Genomic DNA, 13,748 nt, shown 5'->3' with positions numbered 1-13,748 from the left:
GGTGGATGAACGGGTGGTGAGTGGTTGAGCTGGTTGGTGAGGGAGTGGGTTGGTGAGTGGTTGAGTGGGTGGTGAGTGGGTGGTGAGTGGGTGGATGAGCGGGTGGTGAGTGAGTGGTTGAGCGGGTTGGTGAGTGGATGAGCGGGTGGTGAGTGGTTGAGCGGGTGGTGAGGGAGTGGGTTGGTGAGTGGTTGAGTGAGTGGTGAGTGGGTGGATGAGCGGGTGGTGAGTGGTTGAGCGGGTTGGTGAGTGGGTGGATGAGCGGGTTGGTGAGTGGTTGAGCGGGTTGGTGAGTGGGTGGATGAGCGGGTTGGTGAGTGGGTGGATGAGCGGGTGGTGAGTGGGTGGATGAGCGGGTGGTAAGTGGGTGGATGAGCGGGTGGTGAGTGGGTGGATGAGCGGGTGGTAAGTGGGTGGATGAGCGGGTGGTGAGTGGGTGGATGAGCGGGTGGTGAGTGGGTGGATGAGCGGGTTGGTGAGTGGGTGGATGAGCGGGTTGGTGAGTGGATGAGCGGGTGGTGAGTGGGTGGATGAGCGGGTGGTCAGTGGTTGAGCGGGTGATGAGTGGTTGAGCGGGTGATGAGTGGATGAGCTGGTTGGTGAGTGGGTGGATGAGCGGGTTGGTGAGTGTTTTAGCTGGTTTGTGAGTGAGTCTTCACCAATTACTAAGTAACTCAAACTACTCTGTGGTTTAAACTTGGTTTCGAAGCTTTCGTGACTGCTGGAGTTAATCTTTGTTTTTTTTCGGTAAAGTCTCGTATAAATAAGAAATAATAAAAGAACATAATAGCGTACGACGTTTCGGTTGCAACACAAGCAGCCATCATCAGGTACAGAAGAGCTAAATTTAAGAGAGAGAGAGGGGAAACACATAACCCCAGACACCCAAGTAGGGGGAACTAACACAGACACAATAGGGGACAGAGAGAGAGAAGCATACCAACCAATCAGAGTTTAGCAGAATTTGGAAACCATATAAAGCAACACAGACGGTCGGTCAAAACACAATTAACGCATAGCCTGGTTGATTACGTTATTTCAAAGATACGGACGGCACGCACACACATGGACATTCAAGTAGAGCGGACCAGCACAGGTACACTGTGTGCTTGTACGTGGACATGCGTAGCAGGAGCCAAATACTCTTAAAGTCTAAACGCAAACTTCTACATGTGGAAGGAAAACCCGGAGAGACCCTGACGATGCCTGCTGCTGTCGATTTGGAGTCTATGCGTCTCTCTCTCATCATCATCATCACGGTGGCTATGAGATGTTGACTACCTCGCCTGGTATACAGCAGGTCGTGGGTTCGATCCCGACCCTGACGCCTGCTGTCAATTTGGAGTCTGCGTCTCTCTCATCATCATCATCATCACGGTTGCTAGGAGATATTGACTACCTCGCCTGGTATACAGGAGGTCGTGGGTTCGATCCCGACCCTGACGCCTGCTGCTGTAGATTTGGAGTCTGCGTCTCTCTCTCATCATCATCATCAGGGTGGCTAGGAGATGTTGACTACCTCGCCGGGTGTGCAGTAGGTCGTGGGTCCTGCTGTATCATTGGAGTCTGCGTCTCTCTTTCTCATCATCATCAGGGTGGCTAGGAGATGTTGACTACATTGCCTGGTATGCAGGAGGTCGTGGGTCCTGCTGTATATTTGGAGTCTGCGTCTCTCTCTATCATCATCATCATCAGGGTGGTTATGAGATGTTGACTACCTCGCCTGGCCTACAGGAGGTCGTGGGTCCTGCTGTATAATTGAAGTCTGCGTCTCTCTCTCATCATCATCATCAGGGTGGCTATGAGATGTTGACTACCTCGCCTGGCATACAGGAGGTCGTGGGTCCTGCTGTATAATTGAAGTCTGCGTGTCTCTCCATCCCCGTGGTCGCGTGGATTTGTCTCCGGGTCATCCGTGGTTTTTTATTTTTTTCCCCCGCCGCTTCACAATCGGAAACGTGCGGGTTAATTTTTCTCGACCTGTTCGGCTACCCGCTGTAAAGCTCCACACACGACGACCGTGACGAGCCTCTTCCACCCTTGAGCCGCCATCGTTCGCGGTTCAAGTGTACCGTGCCAGTAAATGGAAAAAGCTGCACGACTCCAGGAAGTGGGCCCGAAGCTTGCCACAACGTGAGAGACAGTTTAACACTTTGGCAGGCTTTCGCGACCAATATTATTCGTAATGAAGGTGGTTTCTTTTTTTTTAAGGTGAGATCGCGTTATTTATAAATGTGTCGAAACTCTCCACCACCCGACACGGCCCAATCAGCAAAATAAAGTGTCACCCTACTGCTGCTGCTGCTCTATTTAAGACCGAGAGCAAGTGGAGAGGGCTTATACCATTCTGGCGAATTGCCCCATGATGCTGGATGTAATTACCAGCGAAACGTCACCGGAGCACTCAAGCTGTAAATGTTGTGGATTCACTCTTCAACGCACCGGTATGGGGCTAAAGCGGTCAACTAATTTTGTCTTTCGTCAACGCGACACTTTATTTTTTGCTGATTGGCCGTGTCGGGTGGTGGAGGGTTACGACACATTTATAAATAACGCGATCTCACCCAAAAACACCTTTATTATGAACGTGAGAGAGCTTTCGATTTAAAGCTTTCGTGACTGCAAGGATTCATCTTCTTTGGTTCTTTCGGTAAAGTCACCACCACGTGGAATGAGAATAAAATAATACATTTATAAAATAAAAATAACACAATAAAAATTCTCACGACGTTTCGGCCACAACACAAGGTGGCCTTCTTGTGTTGTGGCCGAAACGTCGTGAGAATTTTTATTGTGTTATTTTATTTTTATTAAATAATTATTTTATTCTCATTCCACGTGGTGGTGACTTTACCGAAAGAACCAAAGAAGGTGAGAGACCTTGGCCAATGACAGCCAACGTCAGTTGACCGTGGACAATTAGACCACAGCCGAAACATAACATGTAAAAGCAAAAAAAATAATTTTAATCATATAATATATTATTGCCATCAGTATAACATAAGTATAGCAAGTTTTTCAGTCGATACCGCATTGGGAAGCGGGTTATAATTGAGTCACAAGATTTGAGGATACAACAACAACAGACCGAAAGACTGAGCGAGTTTATAGAAAGCGTGTAAAAATGTAGTGGGTTCCAATTAGGTGCACACACACACGCACAGCTTGGAGGCAACACCATTTATTAGAACGGTAAGTAATAAAACGCTGTACGTAAGGTGGTGACCACCTTCCTCACCTCACTAACACTCTGGGACACTACACAGCGTGACCCAGGCAGGCAACGGGCTGCCTGGTCCCAGACGACGACCCGGAACTTGAGGATCGATGATGTCGTCTTTGGATCAATGAACAGCCCCGCTCTGCATTCACACCCCGCTTATCACTGCTCTGGCGTGGTCGGCTCCGCCCAGGCCACGCCTCCCTTCCCCCTCCACCTCTGGGAAGGCTCCGTCCAGGCCACGCCTCCCTTCCCCCCCCCACCTCTGGGAAGGCTCCGCCCAGGCCACGCCTCCCTTCCCCCCACCTCTGGGAAGGCTCCGCCCAGGCCACGCCTCCCTTTCCCCCACCTCTGGGAAGGCTCCGCCCAGGCCACGCCTCCCTTCCCCCCACCTCTGGGAAGGCCCCGCCCAGGCCACGCCTCCCTTCCCCCCACCTCTGGGAAGGCTCCGCCCAGGCCACGCCTCCCTTCCCCCCACCTGGGAAGGTCCCACCCAGGCCACGCCTCCCTTCCCTCCACCTCTGAGAAGGCTCCGCCCAGGCCACGCCTCCCTTCCCCCCCCACCTCTGGGAAGGCTCCGCCCAGGCCACGCCTCCCTTCCCCCCACCTGGGAAGGTCCCGCCCAGGCCACACCTCCCTTCCCCCCCACCTCTGGGAAGGCTCCGCCCAGGCCACGCCTCCCTTCCCACCACCTCTGGGAAGGCTCCGCCCAGGCCACGCCTCCCTTCCCCCCACCTCTGGGAAGGCTCCGCCCAGGCCACGCCTCCCTCCCCCCCACCTCTGAGAAGGCCCCGCCCAGACCACGCCCCCTTCCCCCCACCTCTGGGAAGGCTCCGCCCAGGCCACGCCTCCCTCCCCCCCACCTCTGAGAAGGCCCCGCCCAGACCACGCCTCCCTTTCCCCCACCTGGGAAGGCTCCACCCAGGCCACGCCTCCCTTCCCCCCACCTCTGGGAAGGCCCCGCCCAGGCCACGCCTCCCTTCCCCCACCTGGCAAGGTCCCGCCCAGGCCACGCCTCCCTTCCCCCCACCTCTGGGAAGGCCCCGCCCAGGCCACGCCTCCCTTCCCCCCACCTCTGGGAAGGCCCAGCCCAGGCCACGCCTCCCTTCCCCCCACCTCTGGGAAGGTCCCGCCCAGGCCACGCCTCCCTTCCCCCCACCTCTGGGAAGGCCCCGCCCAGGCCACGCCTCCCTTCCCACCACCTCTGGGAAGGCTCCGCCCAGGCCACGCCTCCCTTCCCACCACCTCTGGGAAGGCTCCGCCCAGGCCACGCCTCCCTCCCCCCCCACCTCTGAGAAGGCCCCGCCCAGACCACGCCCCCTTCCCCCCACCTCTGGGAAGGCTCCGCCCAGGCCACGCCTCCCTTTCCCCCACCTCTGGGAAGGCTCCGCCCAGGCCACGCCTCCCTTCCCCCCACCTCTGGGAAGGTCCCGCCCAGGCCACGCCTCCCTTCCCCCCACCTCTGGGAAGGTCCCGCCCAGGCCACGCCTCCCTTCCCCCCCACCTCTGGGAAGGCTCCGCCCAGGCCACGCCTCCCTTCCCACCACCTCTGGGAAGGCTCCGCCCAGGCCACGCCTCCCTCCCCCACCTCTGAGAAGGCCCCGCCCAGACCACACCCCCCTTCCCCCCACCTCTGGGAAGGCTCCGCCCAGGCCACGCCTCCTTTTCCCCCACCTCTGGGAAGGCTCCGCCCAGGCCACGCCTCCCTTCCCCCACCTCTGGGAAGGCTCCGCCTAGGCCACGCCTCCCTTCCCCCCTACCTCTGGGAAGGCTCCACCCAGGCCACGCCTCCCTTCCCCCCCATCTCTGGGAAGGCTCCGCCCAGGCCACGCCTCCCTTCCCCCCCCCCACCTCTGGGAAGGTCCCGCCCAGGCCACGCCTCCCTTCCCCCCCACCTCTGGGAAGGCTCCGCTCAGGCCACGCCTCCCTTCCCTCACCTCTGGGAAGGCTCCGCCCAGGCCACGCCCCCCTCCCCCCCCCCCACCTCTGGGAAGGCTCCGCCCAGGCCACGCCTCCCTTCCCCCCAACTGGAAAGGCTCCGCCCAGGCCACGCCTCCCTTCCCCCCACCTCTGGGAAGGCTCCGCCCAGGCCACGCCTCCCTTCCCCCCACCCCTCGGAAGGCTCCGCCTAGGCCACGCCTCCCTTCCCCCCCACCTCTGGGAAGGCTCCGCCCAGGCCACGCCTCCCTTCCCCCCCCCCACCTCTGGGAAGGCTCCGCCCAGGCCACGCCTCCCTTCCCCCCCAACTGGAAAGGCTCCGGCCAGGCCACGCCTCCCTTCCCCCCACCTCTGGGAAGGCTCCGCCCAGGCCACCCCTCCCTTCCCCCCCCCACCTCTGGGAAGGCTACGCCCAGGCCACGCCTCCCTTCCCCCCACCTCTGGGAAGGCTCCGCCCAGGCCACGCCTCCCTTCCCCCCTACCTCTGGGAAGGCTCCGCCCAGGCCACGCCTCCCTTGGGGTCCCCAGTCCTCGTACGGGCCTATATAGTAGTGACGTCTTTATGTCACTACAAAAACAACAACAACAACAGACAGACAGTGAGTGTAAAAACAACAACAACAGACAGACAGTGAGTGTAAAAACAACAACAACACACAGACAGTGAGCTTATAGAAAGAGTGTAAAAACAAAAACAACAACAGACAGTGAGTTTATAGAAAGCGTGTAAATAATAAAAATAAGAGTTTTTCATGGTTCTTTCTGTAAAGTCACGTGATGTATTTTATTGTGTATATTAGTGTAGTGTATAGTGTAGTGTATAGTAGTGTAGTGTGTAGTAGTGTATAGTGTAGTGTATAGTGTATATTAGTGTAGTGTATAGTAGTGTATAGTGTAGTGTATATTAGTGTAGTGTATAGTAGTGTAGTGTATAGTGTAGTGTAGTGTATAGTGTAGTGTATATTAGTGTAGTGTATAGTAGTGTAGTGTATAGTAGTGTAGTGTATAGTGTAATGTATATTAGTGTAGTGTATAGTAGTGTAGTGTATAGTGTAGTGTATAGTAGTGTAGTGTATAGTGGTGTAGTGTATAGTGTAGTGTATAGTGTAGTGTATAGTGTAGTGTATAATAGTGTAGTGTATAGTAGTGTATAGCAGTGTAGTGTATAGTGAAGTGTATAGTAGTGTAGTGTATAGTAGTGTAGTGTATAGTAGTGTAATGTACAGTAGTATAGTGTAGTTTATAGTTGTGTAGTGTATAGTAGTGCAGTGTATAGTGTAGTTTATCGAGACTTTGTAGGATAAACGTTAAAATGTATAAGGGCACGGGGGTGATCGATAAGGTCCGAGTTGGTCTGTAATAAGGTAAGGCACTGATAAGGGATTCACAGGTCTGATATTCGCGCCTGATAATTGATTATAGTGTAGTGTATAGTTTTCACACCTGATGATGATTGCTTGTGTTGCAGTCGAAACGTCGTTAGAATTTTATTGTTTTATATTTTTATTATTTTATTGTTTCCCTTCTACGTGACTTTTCCGAAAGAACCAAGAATATGAACCAAGAATATGATTATAATCAATCAATAATATAGATGTTTTATTTCCCAGTTCACATAAGCAGCCCCCCAAATTTCCCAATGCAGATGAGCATCCGGATCGCTTCCCGCCGGACTCCCCGCGCGAGTTCTGGTTGGCTCGGTCGTTTGGGCGGGAAATCCAAATCGGGCCAATCGCGACGCAGCGTTGGCGTCACGTGACCGGTACCAACAGCCGGCTCCTCCCCCCCCACTCCCTCGCAAGCGGCTGGCGGTGATTGAAAGCCGCGAAGAGTTTGAGGTAAATGATAAACTGAAATCGTTTAAAATATATATTTTTTTATATTTAAACAAAAAACTTTACCTCAAAGCGTCAAGGCGGCACTCGAGACCAACCGAATGCGCCGTATTTTTTTTCCAACGCCAAGAAGAAGAAGAGGAAAAAACCCGAGTGAGGTGAGGCGAGTCAGTGTGTACATCTGTGTATATGAATAACACATCTGTGTATATGAATAACACATCTGTGTATACGTATTAATGTGTGTACGTCTGTGTGAGGGGAGCGGTAGTGTAACGGTTAGCGCTACGAACCCGGCCCACCGGGTTCGATTCCCGCTCACGGCAATCAGAACCGGTCCTTGGGCCTCCCCTTAGGTCGACTCAGCCTCAAATGAGTACCTGGTGCGTAGTTAAACATCGTGGGGAGAGACAAAGGCGGCCGTGCGTGGTGCTGGCCACCCACCCACACAGATACAACAAGACAAAGGTCCCCCGTGTAGCCTCTAACAGGCTGTAGGGGCAAGTGCTGTTAGTAGCGAGTAGCAGCAGCAGCTATGAAGGTAGACACAGACAAAGATCCCCCGTGTAGCCTCAACAGACTTCAGGGGCAAGTGCTGTTAGTAGCGAGTAGCAGCAGCACCTGTGAAGGTAGACACAGACAAAGGTCCCCCGTGTAGCCTCTACAGACTGTAGGGGCAAGTGCTGTTAGTAGCGAGTAGCAGCAGCACCTGTGAAGGTAGACACAGACAAAGATCCCCCGTGTAGCCTCTACAGACTGTAGGGGCAAGTGCTGTTAGTAGCGAGTAGCAGCACCGCCTATGAAGGTAGACACAGACAAAGATCCTCCGTGTAGCCTCTACAGACTGCTGGGGCAAGTGCTGTTAGTAGCGAGTAGCAGCACCACCTATGAAGGTAGACACTGTTGTATATATAGGTGTTATGAAAATTGATGAAAATAATGAAAATTAAATGAAATTTGAGATTTGCATAATTTATCCGAAATTATGTTAATTGATGTAATTATGCACCTAAATTATGCTGATTCGAGAGATAATCGTATTAATTTATGCGAGTGGGCGTGGTTATGATAATGCAGGTCGTTATGGATTATCAGGTCGAGCCTCGGTGACGAGGATTGTGTTATGAATTGGAATAACGCAATTAATCGTATGCAGTGACGCAGGCGTTGTGAGCGTGAATGAGAGAGAGTCGATTCGACTCTGCTCTTTAATTCCGTATTATCGATAAGGATACGATTACTCTCGATTGAACATTACGGATTATGTGTGTTATGGATTATGTGTGGTGATAGTGTGCTTATGATAGGTCCCCAAGATTCAGATCTCATACGCAGAACAATATTATGCAGAATTTCAGGAAGAATCACACGCAAACCTTCTGCCTTAATCAATTTTATTTCTAGCTAACTTTAATTTTTGGATAATATGAAAACTCAATCTCGGGATTTTGGAATTCCAACACAGCGTTAACATGATACCATCACGATTGCGTTGTTTCACCTCGATAGCGGCACCTGTGGTTAATTCCCGACGCGTAACGCAATCGATCGGTTGTTGAGAGAGAGATTAAAAACATGCGAACTATTCTATCAAACCTTAACTTTATAATATGCAAACTCGTATGCTTGAATTGTTACACAACACGGCACTTGGTCTTTGATTCGTATCCAATCCTTAATACATTCTGATATGCGAAGTTATTATGCTTGAAATCGTCAGCACAGTACCACGTTGATGTTCGTTCATTGATTCATAACGATTATGAATTTAAAGCGTTCGACTGTAATACTTCTAATTGCCTTATCAACACCACTCGATGGCCACAAAGCTTCGTTACTTGAATCGTCACACAAAACAGCATTCGGTCACTGATCATGCGCGGCCCTTAATGCAATTATTGTCACGTTGTTAACAATAGGATGACTGATTATTATGCAACGCTACTCGTTGACAGGGCACTCCAACCGGTATTATTCTTGGAGGCACAAATATGCGTTTGAATTCGTTATTTCATTCGTGGATACCGGCAAGATTATGCAGAAAGACAAATATTAACGAACGACTCAAGTATTCCTAATCAACTTCTCAACGCGACTCAATGGGTGGCGATGTTTCCTTTTGAGATCCTTATCTCGGGCCAATCTTTTAATTGATTGTGGCCAGACCCCTGACAGGGAACCGGTTGAACAAGCTCTCTATCCCCGCGAGCGGCGCTCCGTGGTGAGGAGCCAAGAATTAATCCTTGTTAATGGGTCAGTTGGTAATTTATGCGGTTAGAAGTACAGCCCCAGCACAATATTACAGAGAAAAATTATGAACACTCTTAAAAACGATGGATTATTCACTCGGTCGTTGCGATGTTTCCACAATCACGGATGGTTCAATGGCTTGAGGTTTTTTAGGCTTTGTTAATGACCCGTGTGTGTGTGTTGAATGGTGTGAGTGGTGTAAGAGTAGGCCAATGTTCAGAATCGATTCTTTGCGTCAAGCAGACGTCTGGTTTGTGTGTAGTGGGGGGCAGTGTATCATACGTATCAGTTGATTCTTCTTTCAGTAGTTGGTTCGGACTCGACGGACGTTGGTGAACGAGTAGATGCGTTGTTGTAGCTGAGATGACCGTCTGGTAGACGGCGTTAGAAGCACGCCCGCAGCGGCGCGCTGGTGCTCCGTCGTCGGCGGTTGTAGATTGCAGGCTCACGATTCGCTCGTGGTGGCGCTGGCCGCTAACAGCGACAGCGGATCGCCAATTGGCGACACTCGCCAATTCGGCGAGTTGTAGAGACGTTTCCGGCGTCGGTGATGGCTGCTCTCCTGCTGAGATGAGTTGAGCGGGTCTTCTGCTGAGATGAGTAGAGATGAGTCTTCTTCTGTTGAGCTGAGTTGAGATGAGTCTTCTTCTGTTGAGCTGAGTTGAGATGAGTCTTCTTCTGTTGAGCTGCCCCCGAGGGCTGATGAGTTGGCCCCGAGGGCTGATGAGCTGGTTTCAATGCTGAAACGGCTCCTTTTTATGCCAAAAATCTCTCCCCTTCTCGGCTCCCCCTCACGAGGTGGAGCTATCTTTGATCTGATCGTATGTCGGTGGGGGGGGTTCGTGTGTCGGTGGTGGGGGGGGTTCGTGTGTCAGTGTGTATGTTTGTGTGTGTGTCATTTATGACATGGCTCTGTTGGGGTCTTTCCTCAAGCCATAAACATCAAGACAACAGACACCTCGATTCATCTTGGTGGCGTCTGGTTGTCTAATCCCTCCACCCAGAGAGAGGGGCGGGTTCCCCCCCCCTTTTCCGTACGCGTTCCGACGCACAAAGAAATGGTTAAGATTTTTTTTAAGTTTAACATTTCACATCACAGTTGGTATCTTATCATACACAGTTATGATCCTGCTTGTGATTCATAGTATTTGATTTATTTCCAAGTGAAGATGCTCTTCCGAGCGTATGCATTTTATCACGTTCTGCAGGGAAAGACAAAGGTGGCCGGGAGCACCTCTTTCTTTATACTTTCGACTTATATTTCTCAAATACCATTTGGTCCCATGTTCGCCACGACTCGTGTTTGTAACTACGTCCTCCCGACACCTCTCGGTTTACCGAGGTTCGAAATGTTATGATGGAATTATTAAAAAGAAAAATAATTTTCATCCTGAGTTTAAGAGGTCCGTTTCCAGATTGTTGGAATCCATATCCCTTGGTTCTGTAAGGTTCTATAATGGAATATCGTTTAAGGTTAACACATTATTGTTAATGTTATTTTGCAATTTCTTTAAAACTTGTTTGTCTGGTTGCCGTGTGTGGGGTGGGGTGTGTCTCCTCATCAAACACGGCTGGCTTTTCCAGATGGCCCCTTGTGATAAGGTGTAATTCCTGCTTCTCCGCGCTGTGAGAGAGACAAAGATGGTCGGGGTTGCTTGGGATATTGTTTAAACTCTTTCGTAAGTTTGCCCGTTCGCCTCATTCCTTCTCGATAACCTTTGATGTGACTCGGTATTTTGTCTCCAAGCTTTGTTTTAACAGTAAAAGTATTAAAGGTGAAAATCATTTGATAGCGAATTAATTATTGGATAATAATTCACTGTTGTGTCTGGTGGCCTGTTCTTAATTGGAGTGAGCGTTAGGATCGCTAATTTTATCTTATTCTTGTTGTTGCCTTTTAATTTTTTTGTTGTTTTACTGGAAAATAAGGAAAAGAATATGTATACGATTTACCCTGTTGGCGTCTGGTGTCTGCTCTCTTGGTGTTCTGACCTCGGAGGGACCTTTCCTAAGGGGCCCATCAAACTCTTGTTCATCTGGAGATTTTCGCCGATAGCTGCTACATCCTCGCCTTGAGAGTTTTATTATTTCTTTATTCTTTAATGGTCTGTTTATGACCAACATCTGGTTTTTCGTGTTTCTGGCTTACTGGTTTGATTCATTAAAAAAATATATATATATTGTTTGTCACGAAAGAAAGGAAAAAGAAATCTAGGTGTATGCATCCGTAAATATTCTTATGGATATTAATTGTGGAAAAAGGGCCGTATACAACATTCCGCCCTTTTAAAAATGATCGGTGGTCTGCCACCGGTTATTTTTAATATTAAAGAAAAATGCCTTTTTCCACCATGAACTATCGATTGTCTTCAAGTTTGTGATTTTTCCTTACAACGCGCGCGTACGTGTCACAACTTAGCATGATTACATTTGAAATAAGAAAATAAAAGAACAGGAAAAAGAGAAAAATTAAGGCAACATGTTACATCGGGTCTTATCAATTATTGCTTTGATTTTTGTTTCAGTTCCTGGGAAACACTGGATAGCGGTTTCGAGCCCGGTGGTACACTGTTTCCCTCCTGGCATCTCTTTGTTTAATGTTTACCAAGTTATTGGCAACCTTACGGCCACGTTTGGTCAAAAGTACAGAATAATTTTTCTCATGACCAGGTATTTTCGAGTAACCTGTGACCTTTCCATGCAACATCATCACATCGTCGTTTTGGTTCATCGTCGGTATGGCTTTAGCCAAATGAGCACGGTTCCTTGGTTCGTATCGGTAATTTTTTTTATCCCTCGCCTTCCCTGTGGGTTTATGTGGCGTGAAGCCATGTCGAGCGCCACCAGGATTAGTACACAACACGAGTTTCCGTGCTCGACTGTTGGGGTCATTTGCCTTCTCCGCAGCCATGTGCAGATTTGCTGACTCCGTACCACGATCTGATTCCGTGCCTCGATTCGATTCCATGTTTTTGCGTGTGCTGGATTTCCACACATTCCCCAATCCATCATGGATTTTTGTCTCCGTAACGCGTTTCCCTGGCACTTTTACTGTACTCTCACGCAATTTTGCGACACAATTGATCGCGTTTCCATTTACCAAACAAGCATGTTTCTCCTCCCGATCCTGTTGGTTATCATTTCCTGTTAGATCACGCTTCATGGTTAATTTTCCTTGTTCAATAGGTGTGTTCACCACGGGAGCGACTCTCGCGTTCCCCACCACATCAAAGCGTGTGCATGGCGCATTTAGTTTTCCACAATCATGGTTCCCCTCTTGGTTCTGTTTGTAACCTCCAGCCTGCTTGATTTTTTCCAAGGGCTGTGATTTTTTTTTCAGATCAGCGGACACCTCTTTCCCTGTCATTTTCCTCTCAACCAGTGTGAGCGATTTGTCACGTGCCCATGTCACCCTCTTTGTTACAGCCAAGCCATGTGTGCCCCTTGTGTATCGTGGAATGGGGAATCGGCGTGATTCTGCTCTTGGCCTATACACGCCGTGATTCTCGCGATTATGTGTCTTTGTGTGTCGTGGCCGCCCATTCTCTATGTGCCACTGTCGACCGTAATTGTTATCTCGCCATCTGTGTGGGTAATTTTGGCCGGCTGTGTGCCGCTGCATTGGGTGAAGATATGGTCCTGCTCTTTGCTTCCACCCGTGGCGATTGTCGCAAATACGCGTCTCTGCACGCTGCGAACGCTCTCGGTCTGTGTGCCGTGGAATTGAGCACTGGTCTGACTTTGCTCGTGGTCTCCACACGTTGCGATTCTCGCAAATACGCGTCCCTGCATGCTGCGATCGCTCCTGGTCTGCGTGCCATTGTCTCGTGTAATTGTTATTTGACCACCCGTGTATGTAATTATGTTGGTAATCCGTGGGTGCTTTTTGTTTTCTGCACTGTGGGCCTGCGTGCATCAAATGCCTCACATGTTTTTTATTTTCGTCTGATAGGCTGGTTGCCTTGTCCCGTTCACTGTGTGCTGTGAAATCATTGTTTTTAGCCCGGTACAGCCAAGCCATGTGTGCCCGATCCACTATGTGGTCTAAGGAGGCTGTCTCTGGATTCAAGACCATTCCCACAATTTCTGTAATCTCTGGACTCAAAGATCCAAAAAACATAATTTTGAACCTTTTGTCACCTTCGTGATACTGATCCACATCGCCCGCATAGTACGCTCTTTTAAATCGCATGAGGTAATCCCGAGGATCCTCGTCTGCACACTGGGTCATAGATTTTGCAGCGTTAAATCCCTCAGACAGTGTTAAATATTCTCCAAACTTCCGAATCACTGCCAGGCTCAGCTTTTTAAAATCGTTCCGAACCTCGTATGGTAGCGACTTTACCCATGATATGGACTGTCCATGCAAGCTGCGTTTCAGCAAACTCGCTTTTTCATCCGTTTTCCTCAGACCCCTGATCATTGCTTCTGCTTCTACCGTTGCGATGTGAGTGTGAATGTCCCTGTTCTTATTGTGTGGATCAAAATAGGGAATTCTGACGAGA

General features: G+C 50.1%; 1 protein-coding gene across 1 annotated transcript in view; it reads left to right on the top strand.

The window, feature by feature from the left end:
• The first annotated feature begins 5,986 nt into the window (after window positions 1–5,986).
• LOC116956732 (uncharacterized) overlaps window positions 5,987–13,748 on the top strand; it is a 36,581-nt gene continuing 28,819 nt past the window's right edge. The window contains exon 1 of the mRNA XM_076063690.1: window positions 5,987–7,151. The gene's annotated coding sequence lies outside the window, so the exon portion shown is untranslated. The remainder of the gene's footprint in view (window positions 7,152–13,748) is intronic.

This window comes from Petromyzon marinus, unplaced genomic scaffold (genome assembly GCF_048934315.1).
Source record: "Petromyzon marinus isolate PM22_M1 ecotype Great Lakes invasive population unplaced genomic scaffold, UKy_Petmar_22M1.pri1.0 PM_Scaffold_17, whole genome shotgun sequence".
Classification (NCBI taxonomy): Eukaryota; Metazoa; Chordata; class Hyperoartia; order Petromyzontiformes; family Petromyzontidae; genus Petromyzon; species Petromyzon marinus.
Note: the sequence above shows the minus strand (reverse complement) of the source record. Positions and strands in the feature narration are given on the sequence as shown.